Below are 13,038 nucleotides of genomic sequence, written 5' to 3' on the forward strand. Positions count from 1 at the left end.
TTTTTCATGCCAGATTACATAGTTCAGGGTAGTGATATGACATGTGACATGAAGGTAGCTAAATGGGGAACAAGGCCAGTGCAGTAATATCAACAATTGTGTAATTGCTTACACATTAAATTTTTCTTTCATTAATTTCCTCAAAAAAAAAAAAAAAACCCAGAACAAATGCATTTGGTTGCTCTTTGTTTAATATTATATATTAAGCTTTACGTAGGACCCAATTTAGATTGTATATATTTCTAGTGATAAGATAAATTTATTTGAGAAAGAATACACCTACTGTAATGGTTTTCTAGTTTATTATAAATACAAATGTGGAAGAAGAGTAAGAAAAGAAAGAGATTTAGCTACAATAAAATGGCTAAAAACATTCCGTTATACATAAAATAAATTATCAGAATGTGCTAGTCCACGAAAAGAGTAAAGTTAATCCTTTAGAATTCAGTGTTTATTGCTAATTAACTTTTCCCTTGATCCAATATTTTATCTATAAAATGTATATTGTTTTGAATGTAACTTGTATCACTATGAAAGTTAAACCAAATAACTTATTTAAAACAATTGACTCTAATAAGCACAAAAAAGTTGTTTCCAATTCACATGGTCAGTGTCCAAATATTTAAATAAATGCCATTCTAAATTTTTATTTTGTCTACACTGACTAGTTATTCCAAAATTACTAAAATTTATTATTCCATATTGTTCACACATAAAAATGTACATATTTTGTCTTTCTCTTTGTTTCTCTCTGACACACACACACACACACACACACACACACACACACAGAGAGAGACAGAGAGAGACAGAGAGAGAGATTTGAACTACTACTACTTTTGCACCTGGGACATTTATTGAAACAAAGACTATGATTTTGCCATAATTAGACTTTGTGAAGAGCAGTATTAGATTTTGGCAATTTTAGCAGGCATGCTTTTTTTTTTTTTTTTCTTTTGAAATGGTTCGTTGAAGATAATTGAAAACAGCAAAGGAATGTCCTTGGTGAGCGTTAGCTGGATCACATGATGATGCTGAATGGGAACGAAGCTTTAAGTAGGACTACATGAAACCTGCAAAAGAACAATGATAAAAAAAAAAATGAAAACATTATTGAAGAAGTTCAGATGAAACTAAAATGTCCAGAAATTAACTTTCTCTGCTTATGTCTTTCAGGAAATATTCCTCATTCACTTTGGCAATACCAAACTTAAAAATAAGACCTTAAAAATAAGGGCTTATCAGAGATGTTGCCTCTCTTTTTTTCTTTTATTATAGTTATTTCTGTTTTGTTTATTTTGACTACTAAATTTTGAATAATAAAAGTTAAGAATATAAAATAGACTAGAGAATTGAAGATTAAGGTATTTTCACTCAAACCTAAACACACACACACACACACAGACACACAGGCAAAGAGAGAGAGAGAGAGAGAATACAATAGAAACCAACTAGAATCAACTATTTTAACATTGTCACATATGGATCTTGTGATTTCTTGTTTGATTTTGTTTTTAAAATATAAACCATTGCATGTGACTCTCTATTTGAATAATGTCTTATTTTCATGTAATCTTGAGTCCCCTTTAGTTTACTGCTTCCCTAAAGACCAGTAATATCATGAATGTAGTGTGTATCTTTTTAATATATTTTTTGTTATTCTTTTATATGTAATTGGGTTATTATTTGCATTTAAAAATGTATACATGTTACCAGAGCGTGTCATTTCTCAATTAATTATATTACTAATGTTTTATTGAAGACCTACCTGTATTTATATAGACAGAATGATAGATAAAAATATAGCTAATTCATTCCTTTCCTGGTTATATAGTTTCCATTTCCATTCTTATATTTTTAACATCTCCATATTATATTATGCCCTACAAACTCCAATTTAACAGGATATAATTGGAAATTTTTATTTAAAAATTCAATTTAACAGGCTTTAATTTGTGAGTTTATTCAGTTTACATTATTGCTTATAACTTTGTTGCTATTGTTTTTATATTTCCTTGTCCTGTATAATTTATATTCTATTTACAATGTGTTTACCTTAGTTCGTTTCCCTTCTATTTTTATTGGATTGATAAAATATTTCTGAGCGGGGGTGCGGTGGCTCACGTCTGTAATCTCAGTGTTTTGGGAGGTCAAGGCAGGAGGATCATTTGAGTCAAGAGTTTGAGATAAAGTATTCCTCAGTCAGTTTTATTTTCTCTCTCTCAGAGAAGTACTTGTTTATTCTATATTTTTTTATGAAGGGTCTTTGATGAAATATATTACACATGTGTGTGCATGTTTATATACAAAATTAATTATTATTTTTTACTTTCTTTCTGGACACTTCAAAGACTTTACTTTTGCTTAAACTTCCTGAAAATTTGTTCAACATTTTCAAGTGATAGCTTTACTTGTCTCTTTTAGCTCTGTTAGTTTCTAAATGTAAAAATATTATTACGTAATATGTCAATTGTTTTGAAAATGTTATTTGGTTTAACTTTTACAGTGATATAAGGCACCTTAAAATAGTATGTTATAATCATTATATAATTATCTGTCTCAAATTATTTGTTTGCTAATCATTACAATTTGAATCTTAAATCTTTTTTTAGATACTTTTATTTTTCTTGATAAGAGCTTTATTTTTTCTGCATGCTTAAATTATAGTTTAGCTTAGTATAGCATTCTTGACTGATAATTTTAAAAATATACACTTTAAGGATAATATTCTTTTTCTTAATGTTATCTTATGATAAAAAATCTGCTGTAATTCTGATTGGCATACTTCTGGGGACACTCAGATTTTTCGTCTGATAGCTTTTTAATTTTTCTTCATAAACTTTGAATTTCTATGGTTTTATAAATAATTAAGATTTAATTTTTTAATCTAAGAATTTAAATATTTCTCTAATTCTGGAAAATTCCCAGGGATCTTCTCATTAAAGATGGCCTCTTTCCCATTCCTCCATTCTATTATTCCTCTATACCCTATTTTGCCAATACAAATAGACCTATATTCTAACTTCTTAACCTATCATGTTACCTACTTTCAATTAAAGGATGAATTCTGTACTACACTTTGTTTTTTGAGGTTTGTTATTTTATATTTTGGGAATACTTTTTTTTTTGTATTTTTCATCCACTTTGTTCTCTTCAAATCTTTCTTTCTTGTTTTAAAATCTTTATACCTTTCTGGTTTCCATCTTTTATCTTTTTGAACATTTGGAGTATACTCAATTTAAGTTTCCTTCAAATTATTCCATTATCTTCAGTTCTTTTACCAACGATTCTCCCACTGTGGCTCTGCCAGCAGTCTTTGGTCAATGGACTTTATTGTGGAGATAATTTCACTTCTTAGACCATCCACAATGAGATAAATATGGATTCCTAAAAGTGGGAGGAATTATGGAGCCTACCCTATGGGGTAGTTTTTTATGCTGATACAATGTCCTTAAAGATTTTACCAGTTCTGGGCAAGTCACCATTAGCACTTTCCCTGCACAGCTAGTGTGATTATAGTCTCAACACAACTTTGCTACTTTAGCTATTTGTTTCCTTTTTTCTTCCTAGAGTATCGTGTAGATAGCTTAAATTATGCAGGAACCTAGAGGCAAGCAGGTGATGAATATTTCACTGACATTCTAAATATCAGTGACTCAGATCGAGGAGTATACATGGGGTCAAGGGACTTTACTTTTGATTCTCAGCCTTTTGTAGACAGTTCAAATCTAGACACAATTTGTTTATACCGAATCCAAATTCTAATACCACCAATCCTATGATTTAAACACCTTCAACTTCCTTTCAGCACCAGAAGCTAAGGATTATTATTTAATCAAGTAATTAATTGCACATAGCTGAACTAGGAGGAAGAATCATTCGTCATTTCAATCTGCCAGTTGGACAGAAGTAAGGGTCATAAAAATTTACTTTTTATGTTTTATTTTAGCTATATCTTTGGATTCAAATAACTACTTGAAAATCTTTCTATTCACAATAAACATATGAATTACAGTCATATTTTTAAACTTTGTATATAATATAGATATATTTTCAGAATTTATTTTTGTAAAGAAAAGTTATTTCTTCCAAAAGCTGCATACTGAATGCTAAATTCATTCATATTTAATTATAACATGTATCTTAGGTTTATTTCTAGAATCAATGAGATAGAGTCTTATCATTGTTGAGAACTAGTTCTTGATTTAATGGGATCGTTTAAGACATGAAGATTCTTAGTCTCCTTGCCTCAGGGTCAGCCAGATGCATGACATATATTTTGAAACAAAAGAAATATTGGCTTTCTCATAGTGGTTATGAGGGAAGAATTATAATAAGTGTATGTATCAAAGAATAAAGGAGAAAGCAGAGAAAGATGACTTTTACTATAACTGACCATCAATTAAATTTTAGTCAATTTGCAACATACAAAAGAGTATGTTATACCAAGTGTGCATATCATTTCCTAATGTACCCTAAATCAATAGATTAATAAGGTAAACTAGTTAGTTTTGTCTATCCAGTATCATATTGAAAATGGGATGAAATCAAATTAGGAATATAATTTTTTTAATATGTCTCACTTTGAGCAGAGCTTTTGCATTTGCAAATTTTAGTTTCATGGTTCATGGCAATGACCTCAAGGCACTGATTCTGAAGTGAAATGCATATCATTTCTCTTTTGTAACGGCTGAGTAATTACCATGATTTAAAGATGAAAAGAATCATTAAGCATAATTTACAGCATAAGAATATAGGAAAGAAATAAGAAATAAATTAACTATACCTAAAACTTTTAAGATTTAGTACTTTCAAAAAATTGCTGTTTCATACTATGTTAACTTTTACATTTTATTTTTCATTTTATTTTATGTATTTTTATATTTACTTTTGAAATAGGGTCTTGTTCTGTCTCCCAGGCTGGAGTGCAGTGACATAGTCACAGCTCACTGCAGCCTTGACCTTCTGAACCCAATCCTCCTGCCTCAGCCTCCTAAGTAGCTGGGACTACAGGTGTGCACCACAACACCAGGTTAATTTTTGTATTTTTTGTTGAGATGGGGGTTTCGCCATGTTGCCCAGGCTGGTCTAGAATTCCTGGGCTCAGGTCTTCCACCCTCCTCAGCCTTCCAAAGTGCTGGGATTACAGGCATGAACCACTATGCTCGGCCAGTTTTGAGTTTTAAACTTTATATTTCCTCTATTGCATATTAAATAACTAATTAAATATTAACTACTTATTATTTTGAATTTTCTAAAATATTTAAGGATTTTATTTAAATAGTTAAACCAAGCAATGTAATCAAAAAATAATTTTTGAGGAGCTAAGAAATATGAGGTATCTGGCATTAACTGTGAATACAAACTTTTAAAAATATAATTTTTATCCTCAAGATTAAATCTACTAGAAGAAAACTCTCAGAAGAAGCATTAATTTATGAATACATAATGTGAATTAAATAATTGCTTACTAGAATAAATGAAAACATGAGAAAACTAATAATATGGAAAATGAGAAATCTGCAGGAGCTTATAGATGGAAGAGGAATGAAGAAAAGGGAAAGAAACATTACATAATTTAAAAATTGGAAAATGAAACTAAGTAAATGGGAAAAAGGAAATAAATAGCAATAAGAAAATAAAAATGGTCAAAATGTTAGCCAGGCTTCTGGAGCAGTGATTTATTCATTAAAATCTTAGTTTTGTTTATACTTTAAAACTGTATTCTAATATGAAAATATCCCTAGCAAATTCACAAAGCATGTTTTACTAATATTTTGGTAGAAATGAATCACTATAATTTTTATTGCATTATTTTATTTGGCATTGACAATCTTTGATATACTAAGCTTTTATAAATATCAAATTTTTGTCAAATGATACCATTTCTTTTTTTACAGTATTTTATAAATACTTTATATCCAAAGTTGTACTTTGGGAGTAACATGTATAACAAAGAGTCAATCCTATGTAATAACAAAAGAAAACAAAAAAAATCAAGATGTCACAACAACCAGATATAAATATGTGTTTCTTTTGTCCTGGTAAAAGTTGTCAGTCATAATTTTAATGTCTCGAGAAAATATTGTGTAATAATTCTCTCTCTGAGAATAATTTAAGAAATGAGCAAAATATATAATAAAAATATTTAAAGCATCAAAAAACTACCAAAATAATGAGGAACCTGGGTCAAATTAAATCGTTAAAAAATTTAAAAATTAAATTTAAAATAAAAAATGTTAAAGTTTTAAAAATTAAAATTGGGTCAAAGTTAAAAGAATATGAGACCCCAGAGATGTAGGACCAGAACTTTAAAATGCTTTATATGAGACATATAAGTTTCTAAAGAATTTTTAATACAACGTACTACAAATAATCAGAAATAACAAAACACACAAAGACTGACATAGCAAAACCTGGAGAGAATTCAAAAGTAGATCAGCAATTGCCTTCAGTTTTAGCATTTTCAGCTACAAATTAGATACACACATACATACACACGTGTGCACACAAACACATACAAATTTTACCATGCTCATAGAAGAGTTCTAAAAAGCATAAAATTTTAGCAGAAAGTACAAATTTATAAAATCTGGCATAGTGTATCGGAATAAGAGCAAAGTAGAAATTCTTGGGAAAATATACCTATACATTAACACATGGTAACTTAAAAAGATACTACTAAAAACTGATAGTAACAGAAAAAAAAAATCACTACTAAATAGTTTTGAAAGCAGATTTTATATGTATGAGCAGGTTAGACATACCTAGAGAAAGAACCAACCAACTGGAAAATAGACCTAAGAAGGACTCAAAATACAATATTGAGAGATAAGAAGACTCAAATTAGAGAAAAGAGGATAACAAAACCACAAATACAGTAAGAGATTCAAAAATCTATATCACTGAAGTCTAAGATGAAGCAGATAGAAGGAATAGCTCAAAAACAATGCTTGAATATAAAATGGCTGAGAATGTTCAAGAATCAATGGTGTCAACAGTCCAGAGTCAAGAAGCTCACCAAATCCTTAGCACAAGGTAAAATATATTTTAAAAACAATTTAGTAGCATTTTCTCCAAATGAAAAATGGCACACCCTAGTGATTTTATTTCTAGATCTATGCCACAAAAACAAAAATATATGTGCATCAAAAATACGTGTAAGAATGTTCATGGCAGCCCTAAACTGGAAATGACTCATATGTCAATTACAGTACAAGATACACATTGTCTATATTTTTCAATAAATGGAAAGTAGAAAATCATACAGCAATGAAAAGGAACATGTTAGAGCTACATGCAATAGCATGAATGTATTTCTAATACATAATGTTCAAAAGAGGATAGTAATAAGGAGAGGTACACTATCTGGTTTCATTTATACAAATTTTTAAAATATGCAAAACAAATTTGTAGCAGGTCAAAACATAGTTATATTTGCGATATTGTTGACTGGAAAAGAGGGTGTAAAAAGTTTCTAGTATGCTGTTAATGTTCTATGTTTTGATCTGAGTAGTGATTACATAGTTGAACTTGTTTGCAAAATTTGATAAGGCTGTATACTAAATATTTGTGCATTACATTACATGTATGCTATATTTCATGAAATAAAACCTTGCCGTTAAAATTTTTAAAGCTTTTGAGAAGAAACAAATTATAATATATAATATTTTCATCAAATTTGGGTAGGGAAAGTTTTTTTTAACCTATGACATATACAGGAAGTAATTGATAAATTTATCTAGATCCAAATTAAGAGCTTTTTTCTTCCAAAGAAACCACAAAGAGTATGAAGAGACAAGTCACAAAACAGGAGACACACTTGTTACATATATCATTGATGAACAATTCATATCTAGAATATTTAAAGAACTTCTATTTATTTTTAAGGAAAAAAATCACATTTAAAAATTTGTCAAAACTCTTGAACGAGAGCCTCAAAACAGAATAAAATTTAAAATAACCAGAGCATCATATGAAAAATTGAGAATGTGGTTAATAATCACTTAGAAAATCTGTCAAGTCCATGTGTTAGAAAATGCACGGAGCAATGGGACTCTTTATACACAACTGGTTTGTGTGTACATTTTTACCAACGTTTTGAATACTCTGGTATTATCTGATGAAGTTGAAGGTATCCATACCCGATGAACAAACAATTTCAGCCTTGAGTGAATTGCCTGTAGGAGCATAGCAGGACCCATGCATAGAGATGCTTGTAGCAGGATCATTCATACTTATCCCAAATTAAAAATAACAATATTTATTTACAATAGGATGGATACATTTTGATATATTTATAAACTGGAAGTCTTTACAGTGAAGAAGTTAAACAAACCAAAACTAATTTCAACACCATGGATTCATCCTTTAAAAAAATATTGAGCCAAAGAAGCACACTAAAAATATGTATTTAGTATGATGTTTTTTGATAAAAGGTACACAACCAGGAAAAACTCTGCTCTATTATGATGCACACATAGGAGGTAAAACTATAAAGAAAATTATAAAAGTGAATACAAAAAGAATCAAGACAATGTTAACCTCGAGGGTTTAGAAAGGAAATGTGATTATGAATGGGTACAGGTTCATGGGAATGTTTTCTAACTCAATCTAGATGTTGGTTGCATAGATGGCCAATGCATGATTTTCCACTTTAATGTACATTTATGTCATGTTAATATCTCTAACATGTTATATTTCATAATAAATATTTTTAAAGGTACTACCAACTCAGATACCTGATAAACTGAATGCAAATACTATGAATGAGCATTAGCATTGCTTAGCTAATAAGCAAAAGTTCAAGGAGCAAAAAAGCTCAATTTTGTGCCATTATAACAACTGCAAAAAATGAATATATAATGAATCAGATTGTATTGTTAAACCAGAAACATTCTGATGCTAAAATCAGCTTGACATAAACAAAAGTTGATTCAGTTTGTTCAAGACTTCAGAGGGAGAGCATAAAGTGACAAAATTGTTTTCACTATAAATAGGTTAAGTAAAGATTGTGGGGTTTTGTTTTGTTGTTTTTGTTGTTGTTTTGAGATGGAGTTTTGCTCTTGTTGCACAGAATGGAGTAATGGAGTGAAGTAGTGCGACCTCAGCTCACTGTAACCTTCACCTCCCAGGTTCAAATGATTCTCCTGCCTCTGCCTCCTGAACGGCTGGGATTACAGGTATGCACTAAACTACACTCAGCTAAGTTTTGTATTTTTAGTAGAGATGGATTTCACCACATTGGCCACCCTGGTCTCGAACTTCTGACCTCAAGCGATCCTCCTGCCTCAGCTTCCCAAAGTGGTGGAATTACAGGCCTGAGCCACAGGGCCCAGCATAGGATTGTGCTTCTTTTACTACATATGGAATCGAGATAAAGTTTATATATCATATTTGTAAAAGAAAGCTAGGAACATGAAGCAGAATTAATTCATGAGGGAAAATACTTATTTTATTCTCAAGTCTCCCCAAAGTTATTGGATTCACTGAAACTCCATTTTTAATTTTTTTAGTTAACCAAATACTTTTGCATTAAATGCATTAAAGAGGAGAGCATTATACCTAGCAGGTATGTGAGAAACAGTTTGACTTTTTAACCACTAAAAAATGTCCCAATATCAGAATTTATTTTATATTAAATTTCAAAAAAATCCTTATTTTATATGATAAAAATCAAGTTGATTTGTGAGTCATATATATCAGCTTATTATCTGGAACTGTTACTATGGAATAGAAATTAGGGCTATGTAATTAGAACTATGTAATAGAAATATTTACAGAAGACTATATCTGCCAACGTGAGACACTCTACCACCATAACTTAAGTCAATGACTCTAGTTCTATCATTGTGTGCATTATAAATAGTGCGAAATTTCAAGAAATTTCCATTTTGAGATATAAGAAATCAATATGCTGGGAAAACTAATATCAAACTCTGAAGTAGATATATTTCATTTTATATACATTTTAAATGACCTTAAACTAAAGATTAAATTGGACTGACATACTGAAAATAATTTTTATTATTATTGTTATGATTAAATTATTATTTTGTGACTATTACTATTCAACTAACACTACATTTGATAATATAATGATAAACACATTTCTTTTTTATGTTAACTAGCATTTTTTTTGAGATTCCTAAAGCTTTGTTTGCAACTCTGGATGATTTATGTGGGACATGATAAAACCAATCTCCATACAGACTAATTTGAGACCTGGCATCATTGTCTCTCTCTGAACAATCTGGAAGCTTTTTTATGGTAGTGAATTGCGCATTTGGGGTGTGAGGATTGAAGCAGGCAAGTGTCTGGGTCATTATGTGCTCAGCCATGTCTTACATAGGTGTTTGGATTTGTATAGCTCTGGTTAGTCTGTGATGTGTTTTAATTTAGAGACATAAATGCTGGCCAGAATTCTATGCTTTAATTAGTGTCAAGGGATTGATTGCAGCATATTGATCCATAACTGCACATTTTATCCATGAAGTCACAGGTCCAGTGAGCTAAGTTACATTTTTAGTTCCATTCTGATTATAGTGTATTATCAGGACAATGTATAATTTGCATGTTTTTCATTTGAGAGTAATGATACATAGCCATTGATAAGCCATGTTCCTCTTCCTTTCACCCCATTAAGCTACAAGTTTGGATAAACAAGTGTACTTAATTTCAATTTCATACATTTTTGATGGCACCCCTGAGAATAAAGAGGTAGGTTTCATAAGACAATGGGCTAACTTAAAATCAATTTTTGGATACTGTTTCATACAAACTGAATACACTTAACTAGAAAATAATATCTCTACTTTTTCCTTTCAAAGATAATGCCATTCCTTTTTTTCCCCTCAGTCCTCATTGCCTAGAATACCCTACTCCAAACAATGAAACTCACTTTCAATCTATCACCATCTTTCACTCTTCAGTGAAATCTCATGTAGCTTCTAGATGTGGTTTCAGGATTTCTCTATATTGTTGAAGAGGTAACCATTACATTGAGCCTTTTCACTTTTTACTTTCTGTGTACATTTCAGTGGAGTCTGTGCCAATGTTACATCTTTTGTTCCTATTTAAGCAGTAATCATATGCTTTTGTACGTTTTGTGGTTTGAGAAAAATGTTAAGAAACATTTAGGACTAACATAAGCAAAGTATTAGAGAATCCTGACTCAAAGCCTGTGAAACATTGATAAGCACTATTTTCAAATTTAAGTCATGGAGTTATGCTGACGTCAGCCAAGGGACTCAAAGAATTGCCAGCAGCTACTAGAAGCTAGGAGAGAACTTGGAACAGATTTTCCCTCTGAGCCCCCAAGAAAGAACGAACATTGTAAATGCTTTAATTTGGGGCTCTGAAGTCCTGAACTGTGAGAGAATGAATTTTTCTTGTTGTAAGTCACCCACACTGTGGTACATTGTCATGGCAGCCCTAGGAAACTCATATCAACCCCAAACAAAACAAACTAAACAAGAAAAACCTGGCTCTAATTACATAGCGAAAGACAGTCTCCATGTAGATCCATCTGAACGGATTTTCAAAGGTAATCTGTTTGGATAATACAATTTACATGAAATTTTGTTTGATGTTAGCTTCTAACTCATCTTGATTATTGGAGCTTGTTCTTTAGTTGTGAAAGACTAATCACATGGTTGTAATATTGATAGTTTAATTTATATAATAACTGTGTAACATTTTATACACTTTTATATGTAGGTAATGGAGAGTAGTGGTTAAATGCTGGGGTTTCTGAGTTAAGAAAGACCCAACTATTCAGACCCAGCTCCTATATACCTGCCATCTGTGGCCACAGGTAAATTATCAAGTAAGCCTAAACCTCAGTTTCTCTCAAGGAAGCCAATATTAGATACTAAGCTGTTGGGCTGTTCTAAAGTTTAAATGAAATAATTTTCACTAGAAGATAAGCTACAGATGGACAAGGTTTATTATTTTTTTCACTGCTGGAATCACGTAGAAGGGGTTCTCTAAACACTCATTTAGTGGACATGAATGAATAAATAATGTCTGGAAGAGAAAATACCTGACATATGGCAAATGCTTAAAAACTATTGGATAGTAATGTTCTTCAGAAAAAAATAGATCAGATTTGTTTATTTTTGACTTTTCTAAAGAGTCAAGATGAACTAAGGATTTTTTTTCTTTTTTGAAACATGCTTTCTCTCATTTTTTACAGTTTCCTTATCGTATACACCATTGTTCAATTTCATACATCTCTCCATACAAAATAAGGAGGTTTATATATTGTTTCATAGATTTGGTGCTGCATGAATAAATTAGTGGCTAGAAAATATTGCATACTTTTGAAATGCATTAGAACTTTTATGTAAGTAAGGTGTTGCTTATCACATCAATTTAGTAAATTATGGAAGTATGGCTTAGTGACCAATAATGTATTAATTTTCAAGAATAGTTCCATCTCATCTGGTCTGTTTAGGGACAAGAGATAGCACCTCAGCCGTTTTACACACCTGTGTCATTGTCCGTCCAGTGGCTCACAAAGAAAGTACAAATGACTCAGACTGAATCATATCCTCTGTTCAAAAGGCAGTTTAAAACAAACATTATACTTTTTATGAATGAATCACTTGGTGTTGTATTAAAATGTGAACTGTGACCAAACTGTGTCTATACAAAAGGTTTTAATTAGAGAAAAATGCCCTGAACGTAAGAGTTCCAAAAGTTGTTTGATGGAAATGTAGACCCTTAAATTCATCATCATTGTCATTTTCCCATTTCTTTCATATACATGCACCTACAGCAATAGATAATATACATTATTAATACACTCAATTTAACAAATACAGTCAACTTTTCATATAGGTAGATTCAACCAAGCGTGAATCAAAACTATTTTAAAAAATTGTGTCCATATTAAACACGTACAGACATTTTTCCTTGTTATTATTACCTGAATGATACAGCATAAAAATGATCTCCATATTATTTACATTATATTAGGCATATTGGGTAATTTAGAGATGATAAAGCACGCAGGAGGATGTACATAGTCAGCTA

General features: G+C 30.7%; 1 pseudogene; it reads right to left on the bottom strand.

Annotated features, from left to right (window-relative positions):
* Positions 1-737: 737 nt before the first annotated feature.
* Positions 738-13,038, bottom strand: part of LOC117090845 — a 60,097-nt pseudogene continuing 47,796 nt past the window's right edge.

This window comes from Trachypithecus francoisi, unplaced genomic scaffold (assembly GCF_009764315.1).
Source record: "Trachypithecus francoisi isolate TF-2019V2 unplaced genomic scaffold, Tfra_2.0 Lachesis_group11, whole genome shotgun sequence".
Lineage (NCBI taxonomy): Eukaryota > Metazoa > Chordata > Mammalia > Primates > Cercopithecidae > Trachypithecus > Trachypithecus francoisi.